The sequence below is a fragment of the Chiloscyllium punctatum genome, chromosome 25, assembly GCF_047496795.1.
Source record: "Chiloscyllium punctatum isolate Juve2018m chromosome 25, sChiPun1.3, whole genome shotgun sequence".
NCBI classification, from domain to species: Eukaryota; Metazoa; Chordata; class Chondrichthyes; order Orectolobiformes; family Hemiscylliidae; genus Chiloscyllium; species Chiloscyllium punctatum.
In genome coordinates this window covers 40,958,083-40,983,705 of record NC_092763.1, presented here as the reverse complement: position 1 = coordinate 40,983,705, position 25,623 = coordinate 40,958,083, and the positions used below count along the sequence as shown (strand labels likewise).

The 25,623-nt window shown below is 38.3% G+C and overlaps 1 protein-coding gene across 2 annotated transcripts in view; it reads left to right on the top strand.

Annotated features, from left to right (window-relative positions):
• arhgap36 (Rho GTPase activating protein 36) overlaps window positions 1–25,623 on the top strand; it is a 214,617-nt gene that overhangs the window by 75,996 nt on the left and 112,998 nt on the right. Inside the window, exon 1 of one of the 2 annotated variants that reach the window (XM_072595114.1) lies at window positions 18,004–18,370. The exons of the other annotated variant lie outside the window; for it this stretch is intronic. The gene's annotated coding sequence lies outside the window, so the exon portion shown is untranslated. Of the gene's footprint in view, window positions 1–18,003; window positions 18,371–25,623 lie in introns of those variants that run through there. 2 annotated transcript variants of the gene reach the window in all.

Below are 25,623 nucleotides of genomic sequence, written 5' to 3'. Positions count from 1 at the left end.
TATAGTATTCATCAACAATTCAGTACCTTTATGTAAACTTGCACATTTAACATGGATCCTGTCCTGTTGATTTAGATACTCACTATCTGTAATATGATGTCAGTTCTTCCTGGTTTGCAGTGCCAAACACTTCTGAGCACAAATGATGCATTGATTGGCTTTGGTTTATTATTCAATGTTATCATTTGTAACATTGATACAGAACTCTGTCAATAACTGCACATATGAACTGTTCAACGGTGTTTGCTGGATAGTGACCAGGAGAGGATATTATAGAGTCATAGAGATGTACAGAAAGGAAACAGACCCTTCAGTCCAACTCATCCATGTCAACCAGATATCCCAAGCCAGTCTAGTCCCATTTGTCAGCACCTGGCCCATATCCCTCCAAACCTTTCCTATTCATGTACCCATCCAGATGTCTTTTAAATGTTGCAATTGTACCAGCCTCCACCACTTCCTCTGGCAGCTCATTCCATACACGTACACGTAAAAACGTTGCCTCTTCGGTCTCTCTTATATCTTTCCCCTCACTTTGTACCTTTCTCACACTTGCTGTTGGGATGCCTGTAGTACAGCCCCAACATTGTTACTGCCCCCTTCCTATTTCTGAGCTCTGCCCATATTGCCTCACTGCTGGAGTCCTCCATAATGCCTTCCTTCAGCACAGCTGTGAAATTCTCTCCAATCAGTAATGCAACTCCACCAACCCTTTTACCTCCTTATCTATTCTGCCTGAAGCATCTATATCCTGGGATAGTTAGTTGCCAATCTTGCCCTTCTCTCAACCAAGTCTCAGTAATAACAATAACATCATACTCCCAGGTACTAATCCAAGCTCTAAATTAATCTGCCTTACCTTCTCGCATTAAAACAAATGCACGTCAAACCACCTGTAGCCTTTGCTTTCATCATGTGGTCAAAATCTGAGACCAATGGTGCTGAGACCATCGGTGGCTTCCAGAACATTAACATGTTTTGAAATCAGCTAACAACTAAAATGCAGGGAAAAGTCTGACTCATAACCACATTACACTCAGCTGAAATAGAGAATAGCATTTAATAGGTAGAGTCAGAAGTAAGGGGGAAGTAATGAAGTTTAAGTCAAGGTTACATTGTATTTATGTCAATGCACACACTATAGTTAATAAGGTTGTTGACATACAGGCACAGATTACCATGTTAGATTATGATGTTATATTGAAAATGGAGACCTGTTTTAAGGAAGGGCAGGTCTATGCATTAAATATTCCTGGTTACAAATTGGGAAGAAAATTAGGAAAAGAAAAAAAAACTGAGTTCAGCGTGGTATTTTTGTTTAAGGACAGTTTTGTAGTAATGGAGAAAGAGAACATTTGACAGAGTTCAAGGACAAACATTTTGGCTAGGGACAAGGAATGAATAAAAGATACAGTTGTGTTTATGAGAATTCATTTTTACAAATTTATAAAGAAATCACAGAGTTGTAAGGAATTTGCAAGAAAATCATAACAAAATGTCATTATCATAGATGTTGTAATGTGGGACTGTAAATACTTTATATAGACAGCAATATTGGAATTTTGAAGGTCAAGTGTTCAGGAGAATTTCCTAAAGCACTATGTGTCCAGTCCAACAATAAAGGAGACACTGTTAAAGCTGGTTCTTTGAAATTAGGTGGGACAAAATAAATCAAGTGGCATTTGGGGGACAGCGATCATTTTATCATAAGATTCAGGATGTTGGTGAAATATGACATTTATCAACTTCTAAGGGACAAGAATGGAGCTGAACCAGATGGAGTGAAGCTAAATGTTGATGGGAAAAGCAGCAGCTGAACAATCAACAACTTGCAAAGAGAAGATAATTTGGACACAGTCAAAGAATTCCCTCAAAAGGGGAAAGGGAGAAAACAAATTCAGAGTTTTCTTGATACAAGGGAGATGGAAACTTAACTAAAGAACAATATGTCACCTTATGACAGGTGTCAGCTAGTAGCAACAGTTGAAAACTAAGCTGAATACAGAAGGTTCAGTACCATGAATTCCTACAGCACAGATAGAGACCATTCGGCCCACTGAGTCTGCATTGATCCTCTCAAGACCGTCCCACTCTATTCCAGTTTTCCCAAATTTACCACAGTTAACCCACTTCGCCTGCACACTACTGGACAACTAAGCATGGCCGATTCACTTAACCTGTGATCTTTGGATGGGAAGTAAGAAAGCATATGAACAAAGTGAAGTTACCAGAATGTGAAAAAAGACTGTCAGCAGACACAAAAGTCTTTTATAAGCATTTTCAATTATAGATGTGTGGAAGAAGGAGGAGTGGGCTGACTTAAGGACAAAAATGGAAATTTACACGCAAAGGGAAAAAGTGTGGCTGACATGTGAAATGAACACTTTACATCTGCTTTTACTTATGAAGTAGATGCTGCCCAGGTCATGGTGGCAGAGGAAGAATTTCAGTCACAAGATGGGTTCAAGATTAAAAGGGAAGAGGGATTTGATATGCTATATGTACATGTGCATATGTACATGGAATAAATGTGGCCAGGGATACTGAAGGAAGTGAGGGGAAATTGCAGGGGCAATGTCAGTGCTTTTCTCTTCCCAGTACTGGGAGCATTGTCGGAGGACTGGAGAATTTAAGCCAAAATGCCCTTGTTCAAATAGGTTGTCAGGATAAGCCCAGCGATTTCAACTTGATCAATTTATAGGGTTGGGGTGGGGTTGGGCAAGGGAGCGGGGGTAGTGTTGAAACTCTTCAAAACAATTTTTTTTGGATTAAACTAATAGTCACATTGAGGGTTGATTTGGAAGAGTCAGTATGATTTGATGAGGGAAATTGTGTCTAGCTAACTTGCCAGAATTTGTTTTGAAATTGTCAGAGGTTAATGAGAGTAAGAGTGTTGATGTATATGTACTTCCAAAAGGTGTTTGATACAGTGGAATTATGAGGAAAATTATAGGTCATGGAATAAAACCTGTACTAGGATTATGGATTGAGATAGAAAACAGAGTAATACCTTTTTTTTGGGGCTTGGAGCAGGTTTGTAGTGGAGTCTTCCATGGGATGGTATTTAGTTCCTTGTTTTCCCTCGTTTATAGTAATGACCTTGATCTTATTAATTTTGATAATTTCAAAATTTACTGACAACACAACACTTGGGAAAATTGCAAAATGTGCGGTGGACATTGTAGAACTTTGAAAGGACATTAACAAATTGGAAAAATGGGCCTGATAGGTGTCAGATGAAGTTCAGTACAGAGAAGTGGGAGGTGATACATTTTATTAAAAGTGACCAAAGGGAGCACGTAGAAGAGAGTGCAGGAGAAAAATGACTTGAGTGTATGCATCCATAAGTAACTAAAGGTGGCAGGACAGAGAGAGAGAGAGAGATGTTAATGAAATATAGAGTATTCTAAGCTTTGTAAATAAGGGAAAAGAGTATAACAGTAGGAACGTTATGCTGAAACTATATACGTCATTAGTTAGAATTCTGAGAGTATAGTGTACAGTTCTTGATACAATGTTTGAGGAAAGATGTGAATGTATTGGAGAGAATGCAGAAGAGAATGGTTCCAGGATAAGAAACGTCAGTTACAAGGATAGATTAGCAAGACTGGGACTGTTTTTCCCTGGAGACATGAAAACTGGGAACAGATTTGACAGAGGTTTTCAAAACCATGAAGTACCTGGACAGGGAAGATAGGGAGAAACTGTTCCTGCTTGTAAAAGCCCACAGCGTTATAGTGTTTTGCCAAAGGAGCAAATGCAAGGTGAAAGATATTCTTTATTTATCAAAAAGGTTAGGGCCCAGAATACACTGTCTGGAAATGAAGTGGAAGCTAATGTTCCTGTAAATTAGATGGCTGCCTCTGAACATTGCTGCTCCAGTACACGATGCTCGCTGTTTGACATGTCAACATGGATCGCAGCATTGACTCCTGGTTTCGGAAGTTCCTGCTGGGCATGAACCTTGGAAGTCCATGCAGAAGGAAAATAAATTAGAGAGAAAATGCTGGTGAAGGTAGTTTCAACTGAAGCATTCAACAGTGCAACAGATAATTGCTTAAGTTAATACAATGCACAGAATTGCATAGAGAAGGCAGGAGAATAGTACTATGTCAAAGTGTTCGCAGATCCTGTGCAGACAAGATGGATTGAATGGTCTCCTCCTACATCATAACAATTCTGTGATTCTGTGACTACTTTATAGTATGAAGTATATTGTTCAGTTTAGAGAATATTTGATTATATGTTGCTTTTGTCACATTGGTGGGACATCCAGTGAAAGTGTGGTGGTAGTTACTGGCTGTATTGTGCAGGTTGATTGATCTGGTACAGTGTGCCGGAGAGTATGCTGTAGGATACAGTTTGGTAAGCTAGATGATGGAATATAGTTGGTGAATTTTGCCACAAAGTACAGTCTGGTTCATTGCTCTGGCACATTGTATGTGAGGTTTAGTTGAGCACAAGCCTTCTCACAATTGGCAGCAGACACCAGGATTCCACAAAAATGGTTTCATGAGATTTGCCAGTGTGCAGGAAAAAGATGTTGACCGATAACCAACCATCATCTATCTCTCACTCTGGATTCTGTTATCCAGACACTAGTTGTGCTGTGCTCACTATTTAGTCAGCTGCAGGTAACTGGACGGATTACCTGTGAGTGAGGAGGCCATGTGTAGTAACTCACTGAGTAATGACACCTGCTCAGTGCTTGGAAGATATGTGGTGTAGGTTCACTGTCTGACTTATCAAAGCAGCCCCTTTATCAGGATGCAGAAAATAGTGCACTAGTGCACATACTGGAACATAGAAGGTTCATCAGCTGCAGTAAGAGTCTAGAAATTTGTATGTTCTCAGGTTACAATACTTGTTCTCTTATTGTGTAGAGCAAATAACACCATTTCAGTGAGAGCAAGATACAGTTATAGAGAAAGGAACATAATTTTTAAAGCACACAATAAATAAAGAATGGAAAAGGGATCTGTTTGACCAAAGGTTTCAAACCATCAAGATCCATAGAACAATAACATAGAACCTCATCCAGTTTAACAATAAGAGCTGCTCTCTGTGTTGAATGTGTATGTCACAAGCAAAAGATTACCACAAAGCTTGCAAAATTAAAGAGATACAAAGGTTGCTCCTTTATTTCACATCAATCAAAAAATTGTAACATTTTCAAATCATCACAAGCTGCAGTATGTCGGCAGGATAATGAAGTTGCTGAGTTGTTAAAAATCACAGTTGATGGGCAAGTCTCAAACATATGGTGGTGCTTGAAGTGGATCCAAAAACTTAACTGTATAAAGTAAAGCCGCAGCTAGCAGGTAAACCATAGTTTGTTACTGACAGAAGATGAGGTGATGTTGACAACTAATGAGATCATTTGCCTAGCATGCGCTGTTTACCCACTCCACCTCATTGCAGATCCCTCCTCTCGCACAGATTTTGCTTTCCATTATCCAGACTGTAGGTGTGTGTGCTCATTATTTGGTCAGCTATGGGGAACAGCTCCATGAACCTTTGAAGCTTGTGGTCAGGCCCAGTAAAACTCCCCAGTATTGGGAGTAAACATGTATAAATGACCTGATGCATTGATGAACTGCATTATTTAGAGTGTATCCTGCTACTTTGCCAGACTGAGGAGAGTTTAATGGTCTAGTATGTACATAACAACCCAGGTCTAAACATTTACGTTCAGTGTGACGTTTGTTGCATGTTCAAATGTCTAAAAAACATGTTTTGTTTGAACTTAGTTTTGAAATGCCTAAGATGTCTTAATACAATATCATTCAAAATCTTTCCAACAGAAAACAAAATTACTTCAATTCAAAATGAGTCAAATGCTAAGTTTACAGGTTTATTTCACAAAAATATAACATGAATATACATGCTAGTCAATGTACCAGGCTATTGTCACACATTGAAGACAGGCAATTTGCCAGGCTCCTGTTTCAAGCTGCAATCCATTGTATCAAACTAATGCAAAAAAACTGATGTCTCACAATGTGACAGGCTAATGCCATGCACTGTAATCAGTCAATGTATTGGGTTGCACCACTATACCAGCTGAATTGACTGCTGTTGCTTTTTCCTCAGTGAACCCCAACCACCCCTCCTCCAAACTCTAGACTCGACACAAATCTATCATCTTCCATAGGCTTAGCCTTTGCTTGCCCAGGACTCTGGCTGTGTGGCGTTCACTATTTAGTTAGCGATTGGCAACTTCCCCAGTAACCTGTGAGAGAAGAGGTCATACATGAGAACTCAACAAGCAGCTCCTCCTCAGTACTGGAGATAATGTGGTATAGGTTCACTGTGTGAGTTACCAAAGTGACTCCTTTTTCAGGAATCATACAGAGGTCAATCAACAGATATAGAAAGAGGAACCAAAATTTCTTTAGCAGGGGTGAAATTTCTAATCTTGTGCTAAATTATGTGAGTAAGCAATGCTAACCTCATCCGTTTGAAGTTGTGGAATCTTTCTTTAATCAGCATTTGAGTGGCAGCTGGAATAAAATTTAAAGTATATGTTGATTCTTGTGATTTGAGTAAGCTTGGCATTTTGCCCATCCCTACTTGGTGAGTACTTCTGCAATACTGAAAGCACATAAATTAGCATGCTCTCAGTTTACAATACATGTTCTCTTATTATGTAGGACAACAGCAATATTTCAGCAAGAGAAAGATAGAATTACAGTGAATGGATTATTATTTAAAATGCGCTCAAGAAGGGCAAGTATGAAATTTTTTAAAAATTTGACCATTAGTTCCAAATCACCCAAACACACTGAGTAAAAATGGAAAACTTTCTTCATATAGTTTAACTATAAGAATTGACCACAGGGGTGGACATTTGGGGAAAACAGATAATGTCTTCAATACACTTGCAAAATTCCGGAAAAAACAAGGACAACGACTTAAATTTTGGTTGTATTGATGGAGATGGAAATATTCATCAACAATAGTGTGTAAGTCCTACACCAATGCAAACTAATGAATATTTGAAATCATGAAATTACAGAAATACTCAACTAACAGGCATTATGGCTCAGTTCATTTTTTGTAGATGCATAACTCAACTTACATGGAAACATATGTCTGTTATGTAACACTATTACATGGGAGAAAAAACTTTAAAAGCATAGAGGGTAACAATCTGATCCAGTGCATTTTTGATCAACTATAATCTGGTGTTTTGTGTAGCGAATGTCATCTTGTGCATTGCGTGGTGGTTATAACCTGGAGTATTATATGGCAAAAGCTGAAAATATGTTGCTGGAAAAGCGCAGCAGGTCAGGCAGCATCCAAGGAACAGGAGAATCGACTTTTCGGGCATCAGCCCTTCTTCAGGAATCGAAGACTCCAGCATCTGCAGTTCTCACTTTCTCCTATTGTATGGCAAGTGCAATGATGCATTGTTACTCTTTACTGTTTTGTGGAATGTTGGGATTGTTGACTTTTTCAGCATTTATTGCCCAGCCCTAATTGTCCTTGAACTGAGAGGCTTGCTGGACCATGTCAAAGGGCAGTTAAGAGTCAAATCACATTGCTGTATGTCTGGAGTCAAATGTGAAATAACTCCTCAGAGGCAGGTATACCATCACCAATTCACCATTTATTTACTTGTGGGGAGCCCTTGACTCAAGGTCAGATTCCTCAGAGCCAGTTCTCAGCTTGAACAATACCTCTGTCACTTTTGTTATGTCTGTCAGCCAGAGCTCCCTCATTGGGGCTGGTAACCTAGTCCAATAAGAGAACTAATTCTCTGAGGTCTGCCTGACTGACCTCATTACAATCACAACAAACCTCTCCCTGTGAGCCAGTTCTTTTTCTCTTGTAGGTCCTCCTGGGGCGTTTTATCACCAGGTCAGATTCCTTCAACTCTGCCTCTCATATGGATAGTGTGTAACACACAGTGGCTCGCCTCTCGCACCCAAGTATCTTGGTCATGTGTTAGCATGAGTTGGAATGGGGAGAGGGTAAACGTCTGTTGGGTGTGAGACTGTGTCAAATAACTTTGTAAGAAACCATGCTGGGAGAAAGTGAGAACTGAAATGCTGGAGATCAGAGCTGAAAATGTGTTGCTGGAAAAGCGCAGCAGGTCAGGCAGCATCCAAGGAGCAGGAGAATCTACGTTTTGGGCATGAGCCCTTCTTCAGGAAATGGGCTCATGCCCGAAACGTCGATTCTCCTGCTCCTTGGATGCTGCCTGACCTGCTGCGCTTTTCCAGCAACACATTTTCAGCTCCGAAGAAACCATGCTGCGCTAGTGATACCGTTTACTACATCTTTCTTGCCTCTTTCCAAATTATCCACTTTAATTGAGTAGCTGAGACATATTCTCAGATGAGAAGGGTCTAATTGCCAGAAAAGAATAAAGCAGCTATTAGTACTGACGGAATTGCTAACTGAAGTAGATACAGCAACTTGGACCCGTTACATCACTTCAGATCTGTCAAGGGAAGAATCAAAATCAACCACATACTTTAAGTTTCCATTACCTTCCAGTGAAGTGATTTGAAGCAATTTTGACAAAAGCCTCCAGAGACTGATAATTTTAAAAATACATTCAAACATGGAACTTGAAAGGATAACAAAGTAAGATTTCAAATTTGATATTGTTTCCTGTAATAAACAGTCTCCATGCACTATTGACTAAACACCAACCATCCTCCCTCCGTTTCTGGCGAAACTTTGTCATGATACATATTAAAGACACTGAATTGCAACTATTTTCTTACTCCACAGGCATAAATGCTCACTTTCAAAGTCCTGTTTAGAAAGGGAAAAATAAACTTCCTCGGGAACTTCTAATTATATTATTTGAACATCTAAAGTCACATATTGTTCTGTCAGGAAAACAAACCTTCTCTCACCAATTTTTATTATTTTCAACTACAATCATTCAGGGAATAATTAGTTTTGGTATGTAAAAAGAATTATTTTGATTACTTAATACTCAAAAATAGTCAGTGTAACATTGGTATAGTCCTTGCAGAGACTAATAACTTTCAAAATGAATTAGTCATCCAGGTAAAGCTGAATGTATAGCATGTCAAGATTAATGTTTTAAGATATTTACTGTAACAATCAGACTAAAGCACAATTCACTAAATAGTATTTTTGTAGACAACGTGTATTTTATGCTAGAGCAGAACTTTTCACACAACTGAAAATAACCTTTATTCCTGATGAAGGGCTTTTGCCCGAAACGTCGATTTCGCTGCTCGTTGGATGCTGCCTGAACTGCTGTGCTCTTCCAGCACCACTAATCCAGAATTTGGTTTTCAGCATCTGCAGTTATTGTTTTTACCACCTTGAAAATAACCACCATCAGGGTATATAGTAATCTGTCCATTAATAAGATATTCAATTGTGCCAGTGCTAGTCCAAATATGATTCTTAGCTCCGGAGAATTGACTTCCAATGCTCCTTTTCTCTACCTGGAAATAAGAAATTCCAGAACTGTTTTTCATTGTGTGATTTTTCCAGGAGTCTTCTCTCTCTAAGTAAAACTTGGCAAATTTCTTTGAACTGCTAATGACACTGGTCTTTCTATTCTAAGCACAGGTTCATATTGGTACTCTTATCCAGTGAACCTTAGAGGATTTTGACTTCTAGCTGCTCCTTCTCTCCAAATCCTGAAAGATTAGCTGCATCTGTGAAATCTTTGGGTTTCTTGTAAATTCTTCCCCTCCCCGTAGCCATAGGAATCACATGGACCTTTTGCCCAGAAAGAAGTGTTGAATAGCTATTCTTGACAGTCCAATTCTCTTTCATCTGGGAACCAAATGGACTGTTTAAAGTATAGTGTTTACAATCAGGAATTAATAACATATTTCCAGGACTTTGGAGACTCAGTCTAAATACTCTTAGCATGCAGGCCATTGCCATTGTCTCCAATTGTAGTAATTTGTTCCTTCTTCCTGGTAAATGATCTGGCCAGATTTTAATCTCTAACACTCAACACTAATATACTCAAGTTTGATTTTAGGATAACTTCAGAACAGGTCACACAACCCTCTTTATAAATTAAATTAAATTCCCAAAACCTAAAAGTCTTGCATATCATAATTGTAAAAGTAAAACAAGAATCAATGCTTTGGGGGGGCCAAACATTCGTCAGATTCGATTAGGGAATAAAACTTAAGTATCAGCAGAATGAAGTTTCTACTGGAATCTTATCAGTTGGCTTATGGTCTAACGAGATTCCACTGGGCAAGTTTTGACTTTTTCATTGCTATCTATGGAGTCTCAATTGGTGCTAGTGGGGCAGTGCTGGATATCATTGTCTGATATGTGAAGCTTACCCCAAGCTTATTGAAACTAAAAACAATGAAAGGTATTTAATTGAGCCAAATGATACTGCTGAACATGGCGCATTGTAGCACATTGGAAGTGGGCATGTTTGAGGCAAATAGGAGAAAAAGCCTCAAAGGGAGATGTACTGACCTTGTTGAAACAATGGGAATGGATCTAAGGCTTGGTAGTTCTCAAGGATACAGTGTGCCTTTGATGGAATGATTACATTTGTCACAAACTTCAAAGAGCAAGACCACACTTTGGCCCATCTTTTTGGGAGTAATTGGTTACACTGATTGAATGTTCTCAGATTATTGCCATGACAGATGCCAAATCCAAGGGTTAAGTTATAAGAGAGTGGGAGAAGAGAATGCTGATTATTCATTTGCACCATGGAGAGGAAGGAAAGAATAGAGGTGCCAAATAATGTGGAATGCATCTTACTTAGATGGCTTGATTTGCTGAATCCTTTCCTATTTCCCAAATTGTGTGGTAGATGTAGAAAGGACTCGAAGCAGGAACATTACAATTGGTGAAGTATTTTTTCAATGACCCACTTTTAAAAGGAAGTCAAATTGTAAATCATTACATTCAAATTCAATCCCTTCAGGATCCTTATTGCCAAAATTTAGGCCCAATTACTTTCTGAGAAAACAACTGAACCCTCATGCTGAGTATTTTATAAGAAATATTCAGTCTAGTGCAGGTTGGAGGATTTTCACTATAGGGAGAGGCTGAATAGGCTGGAATTATTTTCCCTGGCATGTCGGAGACCGAGGATTGACCTTAGAGGTTTATAAGGGGCATGGATAGGGTGAACAGCCAAGGTCTTTTTTTCCCCAGTGTAGGGGAATCTAAAGCTAGAGATGAGAGGGAAAGATAGCAATGAAACCTAAGGGGCAACTTTTTCATGCAGAGGGTTGTTTGTGTATGGAATGAGCTGCCATAGGAAGAGATGGAGGTTAGTACAACTACAACACCTAAAAGACATATGGATGGGTATGTGAACACAAAGGATTTAAAGAGATATGGGCCAAATACTGGCAAATGGGACTAGATTAATTTAGAATATCTGGTCGGCTTGGATAAGTTGGACTGAAAGGTCTGTTTCCATGCTGTACAAAACAATAACTCTGAGATATGCTGCCAGACAACATTAAGCAGAAATTGTTGTGATCCAACATTTCTCTACATACCATAAAATCCATTTAAAGATTGATGTTACATCTTGTAGGTTTCAAATAAAATATTTCACTTTGTAGTGTTTCTAAAGAACTGAGGATTAATTTATTTGAGGCTGAAGAGTCCAGAGCTTGCAATATTTTTATAAGCGATGTGGTAAAACACTGTTCCACTGTGTCTAACTGTTTTTGAGAAACCATGACTCATACAATGAAACCTTGATTCATGATGCATGGAAACGAATGAGAATTGACTGGTGATGTCAGCAATACACTGCAAAAAAATGCACAGCATTTGATTCCTAAACCTTGAATGTTATCATCTGGCTTTCCTGGATTTACAAGCACTCAAGCTAAATTAACTCATCTGGTAATTGTTTTCTCAGAAATCATCCATAGTTATTATCTCTGCCAAATAATGTCCAAAGCCCTCCTTTGCTTTAATTTCAAACCGATCCCTAAAATTATTTTTCAAAAAAAAATTGTACTGATGGAAACTGAACATTGGGCAGAAAGTCTCATTCACCCCCCTGCTTTAATACAGTTTGTATTCTAAGGGTAATTGTGGATAATCCCTGCCATTGTTATAATTTGTGTGGGTTTTAATGAATAATGCTCCATTTTCTTCCACATTACCACTGGAACAACTAATATCCTTTTTGATGTGCATTACTTTCCAGTTTTCCCAATTATTATTATAGGAAGATTTTCCTCATCCCAACTACTATACTTAATAAGGGCAGGCACACCAAATGCTTCCTTCACTACCCTGTCTAACTTCAACTCCACTTTTAAAGAACAATGAATCTGCAGCTCAAGGTCTCTTTGCTTAACAACACTCCCCAGGACCCTACCAACAAATACTAAAGTTTTGCCTTGATTTGCCTTACCGACCTGACTCTACAGTTACCATTGTTAGAAACCTTACTAATGTTCCTGATGAAGGGCTTTTGCCCGAAACATCGATTTTCCTGCTCCTTGGATGCTGCCTGACCTGCTGTACTTTTCCAGCACCACTCTAATCCAGATTCTGGTTTCCAGCATTTGCAGTCCTCGTTTTTACCCAATGTTCAACTATGGACATCCCATTACATCCTTACTTGGGGATCAGAACAGACATGACAGATGATTGAAATTACGTCTTTATGCTGGTCTCATAGTTGAACCTGTTAGAAGTTAATAGCCAGCAGCAATGAAAATTCTGAGCCAGCAGCAATGAAAATTCTGAAAGTAAGTTTATTATTGATACAGTGAACTTGAATACCCATACTTGAAGATAAAATACCAGTATAGGGTGGCTGTCAATCATTGTCAAGAGGTAAAAACAATGACTGCAGATGCTGGAAAGCAAATACTGGATTAGTGGTGCTGGAAGAGCACAGCAGTTCAGGCAGCATCCTGTGCTCTTCCAGCACCACTAATCCAATCATTGTCAAGACTCAAGATACTTTAAACATAAAAAAAATTATTCCAGGCACCGGGACCTCTGTCATATTCCAACATTCAGTCCATAGTCACATGCAGCAGGTAGTATATCTTGTTTTATGAGCTAGGCATTTCATCATATGCACAATACAAAGCAGCAAAGTATAAAAAAGAGCCTTGTACTTCTGTGATGTGATAGAATTCTGACAAGCATATAACTGACTGCACTTAAGGTGGATATATACATGCTGCCATGACCATGGATCATAAACTTGGATCAGCAATGGACATATCAAACTTTAATTCTAACGTACGTTCTTAATAAGAGGACTGATGAAACCAGAATCTCTGCAGATCTGAATTCAGTAGCTGTCTGGAGAGTAATTTTGAAATGTCACACGTGCAGCAATCAAAGCAGATTCAAAGGGACAAGTGCACTACAAACTACTGTAATCCTCTTTGAGTAAGTAAGACTGTGAACAAGGTAGTTTAAAACAAAAACAGCAGTCTGTATACGAGAAATGCTGACATTTTATACTTTGAAAAATACACAGGAACAAAGGTAAAAAGCGAGTTTCAACTATGATATATGTGAATTAAAAGATAATGGCTTAGTGCATAGAATAGTATTGTGAAGATAACAGTTCCGAGAACAGCCATTAAGCATCCCTGTGACACAGGTAATGAAGGAAGAAGGATCTGGTTCTGAGTGCTGCAAGTTAGCTACTGTTGAAAGGAAACAAAAAAATGAATTCATTTGCAAGCCAAATATCTCAATTGACTGTTCAGCTACCAGTATCAACTATTGGTAACAGTCACAACATTCACAAACAAGTCAGAGACTGACCTGTCCAATTTAAAAATTCTCTTTGGACTCCATTCTTATTCTTAGTCTGTATGTATGCGTGTTGTGCTATTAATTCTACTTGACGTTAGTAACTAATAAACTTTTGTTCACTTAAGAAAGCCAGGTTAAATTGACTGTTTTTGAAACACAAATTAATTTGATCTGGGAGAAAAGTATCCACAAAGGGAAGAGATCTATTTTTATGGATCAACCTTATTGTAACCAATTGAGGGGGCAGATGAATAAATAAGAAAATTGTCCCTCTTCATCTGGGAGCTTAATGACTTGGGGTATCCTGTATGGAACTGTAATGAATTAGGAGCCTTGTCTATGATCTGATCATAATAGTATCTAGTCCAAATGTTGGATCAACTGTGTAAAGAATGATCTCTTGTTTCGGGGTTAAAAATTTAATTGTAACTCAGAAACAATAAAGTGGATAACCTTGGCAATCTTTATGATTTGTTAGTCTTGTTAATCCTATTTGAAAGACTGAAAAGCCATGAGGGATGGTTTTTGGTGAGGATTAGGTTCTGAGTGCAAAGGATATGGTCCACGTACAAAAATGATGACACTACCACAGTACACAAGAATAAAGGATCAGAAAGAGTGCAATATTCTCCAAAAGGTCAATAGTGGAGCTATTAGGAAAGAATTTTAATTTGTTTTTCAACCAAGACTAATCTTTCCTAATCTAAGTAAAATAGAACTGTACTTAACGATATATGATACTGCGTCACAATATTGGAGTCTTGAAGTTTATTTAGTTCTTTTGTTGCTGAGCAAGGTTTGTAAGTTAAGCTTGTCGGTCTGCCTCCCAGGCTACTGTTACATGCTAAATGCTTCCTGATCTTTGGAATATTAATTTGCTCAAATCACAGGAAGTTCATGTTACACACCTCAGTTGCTATGCTTCCTTAATGAGCAGAGCACCTGCAACTGCACTGATTATTTTTCAATGGCAATATTCTTGCCTTTTGTCTTTCAAACATTTGTAGTCTTGCTGGCACTAACCGCAACATGTTGAAAAATGCCCATATTACAGAGGAGCAGATGCTGGATGTCTTAAAATGCATAAAGATGGATAAATCCCCAGGACCTGATCAGGTGTACCCTAGAAATCTGTGGGAAGCTAAGGGAAAGATTGTTGAACTACTTGCTGAGATATTTGTATCATCAATAGCCACAGGAGAGGTGCAGGAAGACTGGAGGTTGGCAAACGTGGTGCCACTATTTAAGACAGGTGGTAAGGAAAAGCTAGGGAACCATAGTGATGAGCCTGACAGCGGTGGTAGGCAAGTTGTTGGAGTGCATACTGAGGGACAAGACTTACAGGTAATTGGAAAGGTAAGGAATAATTAAAGATGTTCAACATGGCCTTGTGTATAGAAAATCATTTCTCATGAATTTCATTGATTTTTTTGAAAAAATAACAAAGAGGATTGATGAGGATAGAACGGTGGACGTGATCTTTATGGACATCAATAAGGCATTTGATGAGGTTCTTCATGTTAGACGGGTAAGCACATGGAGTACAGGAAGAATTAGCTATTTGGATACAGAACTGGCTTGAAAGAGAAGGCAGAGGGTGGTGGTGGAGGGTTGCTTTTTAGACTGGAGGCCTGTGACCAGCAGTGTGCCACAAGGATTGGTGTTTGGGCCCACTGCTTTTTGAAATTTATATAAATGATTTGGATGTAAACATAGTAGATATAGTTCGTAAGTTTCAGATGACACCAAGATTGGAGGTGTAGTGGACAGCGAAGAAGGTTACCTCAGAGTACAATGGGATCTTGATCAGATGGGCCAATGGGCCGAGGAATGGCAAATGGAGTTTAAGTTAGATAAATGTGAGGTGCTGCATTTTTGAAAGGTAAATCAGACAGGACTTTATACACTTAATGGTAAGGGCCTGAGGAGTGTTGCTGAAAAAAAGAGAATTTGGAGTGCAGGTTCATACTTCCTTGAAAGTGGAGTTGCAAGAAGATACGATAGTAAAGAAGGCATTTGGTATGCTTTCCTTTATTGATCAGTGCATTGAGTATAGGATTTGCAATGTAATGTTGCAGCTGTACAGGACATTGGTTAGGTTAATTTTGGAATACTGCATGCAATTCCCTGCTATAGGAAGGATGTTGTGAAATTTGGAAGGGCTCAGAAAAGATTTACAAGGATGTTGCAAGGATTGAGGGTTTGAGATTTAGGGATAGGCTAATTAGGCTGGGGCTATTATCCAGGAGCATCGGAGGCAGAGGAATGAACTTTTAGAAGTTTATAAACCATGAGGAGCATGGATAGAATAAATAAGCCAGGCCTTTTTCCTGGGCTGGGCGAGTCCAAATTGAGACGGCATAGGTTTCAGCTGAGAGGAGAAAGATTTAAAAGCGACCTAAGGGGCAACTTTTTCATGCAGAGGGTGCTGTGTTTATGGAATAAGCTGCCAGATGTAGTGGTGGAGGCTGGTACAATTACAACATTTAAAAGGCTTCTGGATGGGTATATGAATATGAAGGATGTAGAGGGATATGGGCCAAATACTAGCAAGTGAGACGAGGTTCATTTAGTATATCTGGTCGGCGTGGACAAGTTGGACTGAAGAGTCTGTTTCTGTGTTGTACATCTCTACGACTCTTAGTGACCCTCCACTACCTTACCCAAGCTACATGTTTCATTTATGTTTGAAATATCACAATGAGCATTGCAGTCTGTTTAAGTTTGAGGTCATTGCAATGAATCCTGAACCATTTCAAAAATAGGGTCCACCAAACTTACAGAATATACAGGAGCAAGACACCTGGCTTCGCGAAATAGGTGGTACTAGTTAAATTCACATTTGACGCTTCCTGGTTTGGATGGGACAATTACTGACCAATCAATGAATGATTGGGAGTGTCTGAAAGTGCAAGGCTTTTGTATTAATGATTCTTTGTTTCGCAAATAAACTAAATTGTTGCCTGTTCTGCTTTTAACATGTTTGCATATCACTTTATATTTGGGGCATGCATGTACCTCTGTCATTGAAATCATATTATTAATTTATTTAATCATCAACCAATGAGTCAAACCAAAGTGCTCTGAAAGCATTTTCTTTGGTAGAATGACAACCAAATACACAAGAAAAATAAATAAGACGTAAAATAAGAAATAAAGATCTAGCACAGTTGAACATTGGGCAGTTTAGAACTAAATGGATAATGGTGAAACTACAATAATCACATAAGCTAGAAGGTCTGGATCATTTGGGAAAAAATGAGACAGTTGGAGTAAAGTGGGATGGTTTGTGAGGACAGGAGAAATTGGAAGGATGGACCTCATCAGGGGTTACCTGTAACAACAGCAATCAAAAAGTGCCAGAAAAACTGACAAGACTGGCACTGATAACTGAATCGCTGACCATCCAATGTCAGGTAGGTGAGCATTATGAATCTTAAGCTCACTTTCATTCCTAATTAACTCCTCTATCTTTTTAGTGACAATCATTCCTGTTGGAGTATTATTTTCTTGGGAGTGAGTTATGCTCCACTTCTACATCTGGAGGCCATTCTTTACTTTTGTACCCAAAAAAGACTATTCAGTTAAGGGATGAGGAATAATAAAAAAAGCTCAATTCTGTTTTCATCAGCATCTTCTTAAACACAGTTTCTAACAGCAGTCACTGTATAATAATCAGGAGCAGGAACGTTAACTGATTTAGTGTCACATACAGCAGAGATGCTGAACACACCTATTTGAGACCTGGTTGCGATTAATCATTACAGTATAAGCTGAGCTTCATACCTGGGACTTCTGGCACAGTATTTCATTTAATACAAATCTCCCTTTTCATAAGGCTGAAAATTTCAATTAAAATGCACCATTGAGTTGGCTGTTTTTTGCAGTCAGTGATTCTTGAGTAGCTGTCTCTGATATTCTGCAGTAATGCAAGACATTCAGCATTCAGCAAAGAATAAAAAAAACCTGTGTAGAGGAGAATCATTTTTACCACGTCTATTATAGCCAGTGAATGACTCATGAACTCACAAAGAGACATTTTTAACTGACAACTGCTGAAACCATTATTGAGCTGTATGTGAAAGCTCTGATTTTAAAAAAATAAGAGGCTTGCTGATTTGTCCTATGGGGTCTCTATTTTATAGCAGATAATGGATTTGTGTAATTTTTAGCCTGAGCTTACCCAGCTTACTTTGCTGTCGCTGGATCATTTAACTATATACAGCTTGTGTGTTCTTCCCTCACATATACAAAGTCTTTCTTTCCGTGTTCTGTTACTCCCTGTCTATCCAGAGAATGCTTTTTGGCAACTCGTACTCTTTTCTGGACTTCTCTAACTCCCACAGAAAGAAGGGAAGCTGGTCACATTCCCAGCCTGTGTAAACATTAGTGATTAATGCAAATGGAAGGAGCAGTTTTTTGGTGATAGTTTCCCTCCAGCTTGCTGCATCTTTCACTATCTCCCACTCGCATGCACAGCCACATTCATTTTCCAACAGCAGCTCTCAACAGCAAATGGAGTGAATGAGGTCCATAAGCATTCTGGCTGTTAGTTTTTCAAACAGAGATAAAGCATTTTGTTTGAACTGTAGTCAGCATCCCAGATACGGATATCAAGGCTTTCACGGTGAGTACTTATTTCAGATTTGTAAATGTCACGTTTTATTGTCTCATAAGATAATTTGACAATGTCTGTTTCCTTTGAAGTTAACACTGCTGCTAAAATATTAATTTATTCTGCTGAATTTTTTTGGTACATGATAATTACAACATTTATTCTAACATGCAATGTGAATTCCATTTGCACCTTTCTGTAGTCAAATGCAAATAATGTCACTACTTTTATTTTGAGGGATCAGTTTTAATCAGTTTGACTTTGTTGCTGACAAAGTCTATGAAACTTGTAAGTAAATATTTTCTAATTAGTTTGTACTACAGAGCTACATTAAAATCTAGTGGAAATAGAAACAATCGTGGCTCTGAAATGTTATAATTTAAAAAGCTTTCCTGATTTTACCTACCATAGACGGTAATCCTAATAAAGCTAAGGATTGCACTGTTCTACACTTCTCCCAACCAATTGTAATGCACACTTTCCTGTCAATCCTGGCTTCAACAGTAGAATTGCACTGTATCAAAGTTGTTCTACTGTCTGTGACAATGACTTAAGTGGCAATACCATAAGGGATTCTATATTAATGGAATATGATAGAAATTTTGGACTCCCTCTGACAGCTGCACTGCCCAGCATAAGTGCCCTACATTTGAGCAACAAGCCAGCATAATATTCTCATGTAACCACTGATCACATTTGTCAAACAATAAAAACATTTATCCATGCATTTGAAGGTTAAATGAGCTAGTTTCTATAAAAGTAAACATGGACATTTGATCCCATGTTTCTGCATTGATTATAACAATTGGGTTTTCATGCTATACAGCAGAGCCCTGTGTGACTAGGATCCAACAACAATTTGCATTAATAAACATCGGTAAAGGTCCCGAAGAGGACTGCTGGAATGTCAATGAGCAGACATGAGCAATGGGAAAATAAACAATGTGGATACTTGAACCTTGCTACCTAAATTAAGTAGAGCTATTGCTTGAGAATATCACCATGGATTTTCCTTTTTTTTATTCAGAGCAATTGGCTTTAGTCAATGTTCCACTGGCAATGAAAACTCTGTGTGTATCAGCAGCATGGTAAAATAAAATAGTGATTTACTTTTCTTGTGAGCTTGTTTTTCTTCATCACTGCAGTTCTGTACAATGTAGAATCCAAGTATCAGGACAGCTATGCATCCTGATGATTTGGAGATGCCGGTGTTGGACTGGGGTGTACAAAATTAAAAATCACACAGAGCTACATTAAAATCTAGTGGAAATAGAAACATTCGTGGCTCTGAAATGTTATGATTTAAAAAGCTTTCCTGATTTTACCTACCGTAGGCGGTAATCTGGTAATCTATATCCTGGTGTTGTGTGATTTTAAACTATGCATTCTGATGACATTGTATCGGCGATAAAACATTGCGTAATATCCAGAAGCAGGAAATGAATTTTGCAATTGCTCAAGATTTTACTGGTACAGTTTGCAGTGTAAATGGAAGCAACTGTTCATTACCAGGATATCCAGAACATTACATGATCTCTTCAATAATGTCAGCAAGAAGCAATGTAAATGACATCAATGCTGTTAACATCAATATTAATATCTGACATCAAGCTTTGTTAAATAGGGCTAGGTTCAGAACTAACTGCACAAATGGAGTTTAATAGCTCGACAAACTGCATGCTACTACAGTGATAGGAAAGTTGTGAGCAAACAACATGATCATAGAGTCATAGAGATGTACAGCACGGAAACAGACCCTTCAGGCCAACTCATTCATGAACAAGATATCCTAAATAACTCTAGTCCATTTTCCAGCACTTGGCCTATATCCCTCCAAACTCTTCCTCGTCATATACCCATCCAGATGCCTTTTTAAATGTTGAAATTGTACCAACATCTGCCACTTCCTCTGGCAGTTCATCCATATGTGCACCCACCCTCTACATGAAAAGGTTGCCCCTTAGTGTGGCATGGTGGCTCAGTGGTTAGCACTGCTGCCTCACAGCTCTAAGGACCTAGGTTTGATTCTACTCTCAGATGACTGTCTGAGTGGAGTTTGCATTTTCTCCCCATGTCTGCGCGGGTTTCCTCTGTCCGTTCTGGTTTCCTCCTGTAGGTTCTGGTTTACAACATATTCGATATGATCTTACCTGATTTACCTAATTATCTCATGATGTATACACATAGAATCGTGATGCTAATAAACCTAACATAAGGTAGGGCCCCTCATGGGCTGTATCAATGATTACTGGATGGAGAGGATTGCTGGCTAAGCATTTTTGCCTGACCATTAGTACTTTTTTTGAAAGACTCTTCATGGGATTTGCAAAATGCTTCCATCAACAAACATTTAGAAAAATGCAAATAGATGTTGCCTGGCATAAATAATTTCTATGATAATAGATCATACTTAAGTAATGTAACTCCATGTAGTGATATGGTTGGAAATGACATGATAGGACATTGTGTACAAGTCAATATTAGTTGTTGTTATGGACCAGACCAAGCCCCCTCAAAATATTTAGCAGTTAGTCTAGATCATAACTTTTCTTATTTTAAAGGCAAATGTAAGATGTTGCATTTTAGGTGCAATACGATTGGTCAAACTACTGGATTTAAAGCAAAATACACTTTATTCATCTACTATAGTTAAAATACAACACAAGGAAGAAGGAATTTAGAATAATTTAACATTAATAGAAAACTTAACAGAATAATAGATACAGTATCTATTAGTAATCAACTGTCCCAATATGATAACATCCCACAAACACACATTTGGCAAAAGGCAAAGTCAGGAAATTGATTGCCTCACATGCAACTCCTGTCTGAGAAAAGAAGAAATTAACTTTTTGAAGACTAGAGGAAGTTTTCAGTTGATATATAGTCTGTTATGGCCACCCTGACATTAAAATGTCACTAACACAATCGAAATGATGCTATGTTGACTCAGTAGTGTAAGATTGGAGAAGATAGGTGATGGTTATTAAGAGACTCAAGAATTTGAAATATATTTAAGCTGTCATTTTTTTTCCTGTATTTTAAATTGTGAACCAAACTGAGAATTAGAATTAGAATTCCTACAAAATGGAAACAGGCCCTTCAGCCCAACAAGTTCACACCGACTCTCTGAAGATTAACCCACCCAGACCCATTCACCTACCCTATATTTACCCCTGACTAATGCACCTGATACTATGGGCAACTTAGCATGGCCAATTCACCTAACCTGCACATCTTTGGACTGTGGGAGAAAACCCACACAGACACAGGCAGAATGAGCAAAATTCCACACAGACAGTCACTGGAGGCTGCAATTGAACCCAGGTCCTTGGTGCTGTGAGGTAGCCGTGCTAACCACTGAGCCACCGTGCCATCCAGGATCAATGCACTTTTTAAAGACAAGTAACTGATAGTCTTTGATAGCACTGTTTACACAGCTACTTGTTCATACAGTAGTAGGAGATAGTACAGATGACTTGGAGCCAAGGGGTATTTACAAATGGACCTTTAATTTGCACCAAGAAGCTGATTGGTAACTAGTTATTGATGGCAAAGGCCTCTGTATGCCAACAACTATGTGATTGGTTCTCAACTCGCTGAACAGCTTAAAGCTGTGAACAAGATAGAGAATCCATTCAAACTCCACTAGCCTAAGAGCTATCTCCATTCTCTCTCTGGTCACTTTAATACTGAATAAAACCAATTTATTTTTATTTCAGTTGTTGTAAACTGAATTAATAAGTCAGGGAGTTTCTATAAATGTGAACCAAACACCTTGTGCCTTCTACAAACCAATGAAAACATCTAGAAAATTAAACGTGAGAAGCAGTGTGCTCACCAGCACAAGAATCATCTCAGCAATCCAGAGGAAAGGAATGACTGAACTGCCTTCCCAGGCTCTTCCTCAACCCCTAATACTCATGCTTTTTATCCCCCTGTCTGGTCTGAATTTGAGTGTATGGGAGTAGAGGGAGTTATATAAGGAATTTAATATTTTAACTAGTAGGGTTACAGCCAATGGTTCTGAAGTGTTACCTGCATGTAAAGTGTATTTACTTGTAATAAATGATAATTCTTAACACTTAGGTTTTTTTATCAACTTGGACCTAAAGGTAAGGTAAATTGGGGAATTCTGTGGACTTTCAAAAATCTTTAACTTTTCTGACAACTCCAAGAATACTGGGGCTTTTTTTTTGTTTGCAGTGCCCTATCCCAGTGAGGCATAACAAAGCTGATCAAGACAGAATTCATCAGGACCACTTTGAAACAGAATCAGTTGAATTTTGTGGGAACTAAAATAGTTATTTAATCAGCCAAATGACTTTTTGACCCAATGTTCTATTAATGTTTTGATTTTAAGAAATATTAAGCAATCACAGGGTGTTAATGATTTGGTAGACAAAATATTATTTGAGAGGGCCATGACACAAATAAGTCCATGCATACCACATAGTCTTAAAATTTATCTCGGGTTTAATCCCTGATTTGTGCAGAAATGACTATCCTTCACTGGGGCATCAAACTCAGAGTGAGATGTAGCCTAAGCTCTCATGTGTAAGGAAAAGAACAATCAGACCAGAGACTGCTATTAAACAGTTTTTACTGCTAGTGTATTTGGTTTTAACATGAGTATAGGAATTGGTAGTAACTTGCAGTGTTGGAACAGCTCATTGATATTCAGGGTCTAGTACCAGATGAGGATTAGGAAAGAGGCAAACATTAAATACACAGACAGTGTAGATGTGTAGTATAAGAGAAAATGCAAAGAATTAGGAAGAGAGCCCAATAAACAGTTGGACTAAGAGGAACTATGAAATTAAATTGAAAAGGAATTTAGAAAAACAACATAGTAATTATTTTGTAAGCATATCAATAAACAGGGATTGTTGTGAAGAGAATAGAAACTTAAGGGATAGACTGAAAAATATGACTGATAGTGTTAGAGGCACATTTAGTACAGTCGGTTCTGCTATAATGTGTGTTTCTTCAATGTGAATTGGCAGTAACATGATTGAAGAATTTAGCCCATTATTTGTAGAATGGGAAATTTCCTTACCTGTATTGGCTATAATGTGATTATGGTTCCATTGGTTTAAATGGTGCTGCTATTACATGATTGTCTTGTATCGCAGGATTGCATGGGAATGGAAGTATTATATTATATCAGAATACAGAGAAATCTTGATTCTCCGAACAACTTGGGCAGGGAGCATTTTGTTCAGATAATCGAATGCTGGATAACACAGTTTAGCCAAGCCTCGGGACCTTGCGATCTTGCAGGACAATCCAAATTCAGATTTGGATTATCGAATGCCGGATAATCAAGGTTCCACTGCTGTAATTATTTTGCTTCGATGCTTGATAGTGAGATAGAATTTTAACAACACCTGGACATATACATGAATAAAGTGACAAAAGGATATGGATCCTGTAAGTAAGGACCATTTTAGTATGAAAAGACAAAATGTATCGGCGCTGGTTTGGAGGGACAAAGGGCCTGTTTCTGTGCTGTATTGTTCTGTATTTAACACTGAAAGATGAAATGCACAATGAAATGAACACATTTAAAATAACGTAGGAGAAAGTGAGGACTGCAGATGTTCCTCTCCGACTGGGAACATGTCTGGGAACATGTTCCTTCTCCCCCACCTTCACCTACCTATTGTATTCTCAGTTACCTTCCCCACCCTCAGCCCCACCCCTCTCTCATTTATCTCTCAGCCCCGGCCCACAAGCCTCATTCCTGAAGAAGTGCCTATGCCCGAAATGTCGATTCTCCTGCTCCTCAGGTGCTGCCTGGCCTGCTGTGCTTTTCCAGCACCACACTCTCGACATTTAAAATAAAGTATTAAATATTAAATAAAGTACTAATATATTAAAGACTAATTAAATAAAATAAACAAAACTCAGAAAGGACAAAGTCCCTGTTCTGGCTGGATAGCATGTACATATTTTAGAAGAGTCTGTGGAAGGAATAACAGATGCATTATGATTCATTAGAAAAGGTGGTAGTGTCAGAGGGCTGTTTGGTAATTAATATGGTTCTCATTTAATAAATATAACAGAACATGGCCAGAGAATTATTGAGCAGTCAGTTTAACATCATTGGCAGAAGAAATAATGGAATCCTTCTGAAAGAAATAATGGAAAAAATCTAGAAATAAGAAATGGAATAATAAATGGTACGGTTTTTAATAGGGAAACTCTTGATTAATAATCTTATTCTCTTAAGGTGTTAATTAGAAAAATTGGACAATAGTAATGCGGTAGATTTAGTTTATCTGGATTTTCAAAAGACATTTGATAAGGTGCTTCACATAACAGATTTATGAATAAATTCAGAGAAGATGGTAATGTTTGAAAAAGAGAATACAGTTGTAATGGCAGGTTTAGATGAGAAGAGTTTCAAGTGGAATGATCTTGTTGCACTGAAAGGCCTGTGTTTGTGTTGTGCATTCTACATATAATTGTTTGTAATATTAAGTGCAGTCTCTTGCTGATTACTCATGGAAGCATGTTCTGGCTGCATCTATCTTCAGAAATGATGGCAATACAGCACATTGAATTCTAACCATCAAGACATTGATTCAAAAGGAAATGGATTTAGTAAATTAAAATATGTTTGTTATGTCTGGGAACATGAACTGTTTGGGCGAACTTACTGAGCTTAACATTATGTTGCATCTGAATTTATAACATTTGTGCATGAATGTGTCAGTGGTCCTTTGATTGGCAAATCAATTCATCAAGCACATTCAGCACACCTTACTTTTGCATGCATTCACACCTTTCTTTCCTTTGTGGATTAGTAGTGGATGGATTCTTGGGCTGTTTATCAACTCATTGACTTTGCCATGAATGTTGGCCATCAGGTTCTGGTGTGGGACTGGAATACAGAGCTTTTAGCCCAATGTGAGGAATCTATCATTGCACCACAAGTACAGTTGCCCACTTATTGATGATCAGTCCAGAATTTTTAAAATTATTATTTCATGAAATGTGGATATTACTGGCTACTCCCAGCCCATCCCTAATTTTCTTTGAGAAGATTTTTGCAATCCAAATGGTGTTGGTCAAACCACAGAGCTATTAGGAAGGAAGATCCAGGATTTTGACACAGTAACAGTGAAGGACAAGTGATATAGTTCCAGGTCTGGATGGTGTGGGGCTTGTAAGGGAACATGTAGATAATGATGTTTCCTTGCATCTAATGTCCTAGTGGTCATTATTGTATGTGTCCTACTTTCACTGGTTGGGAAATA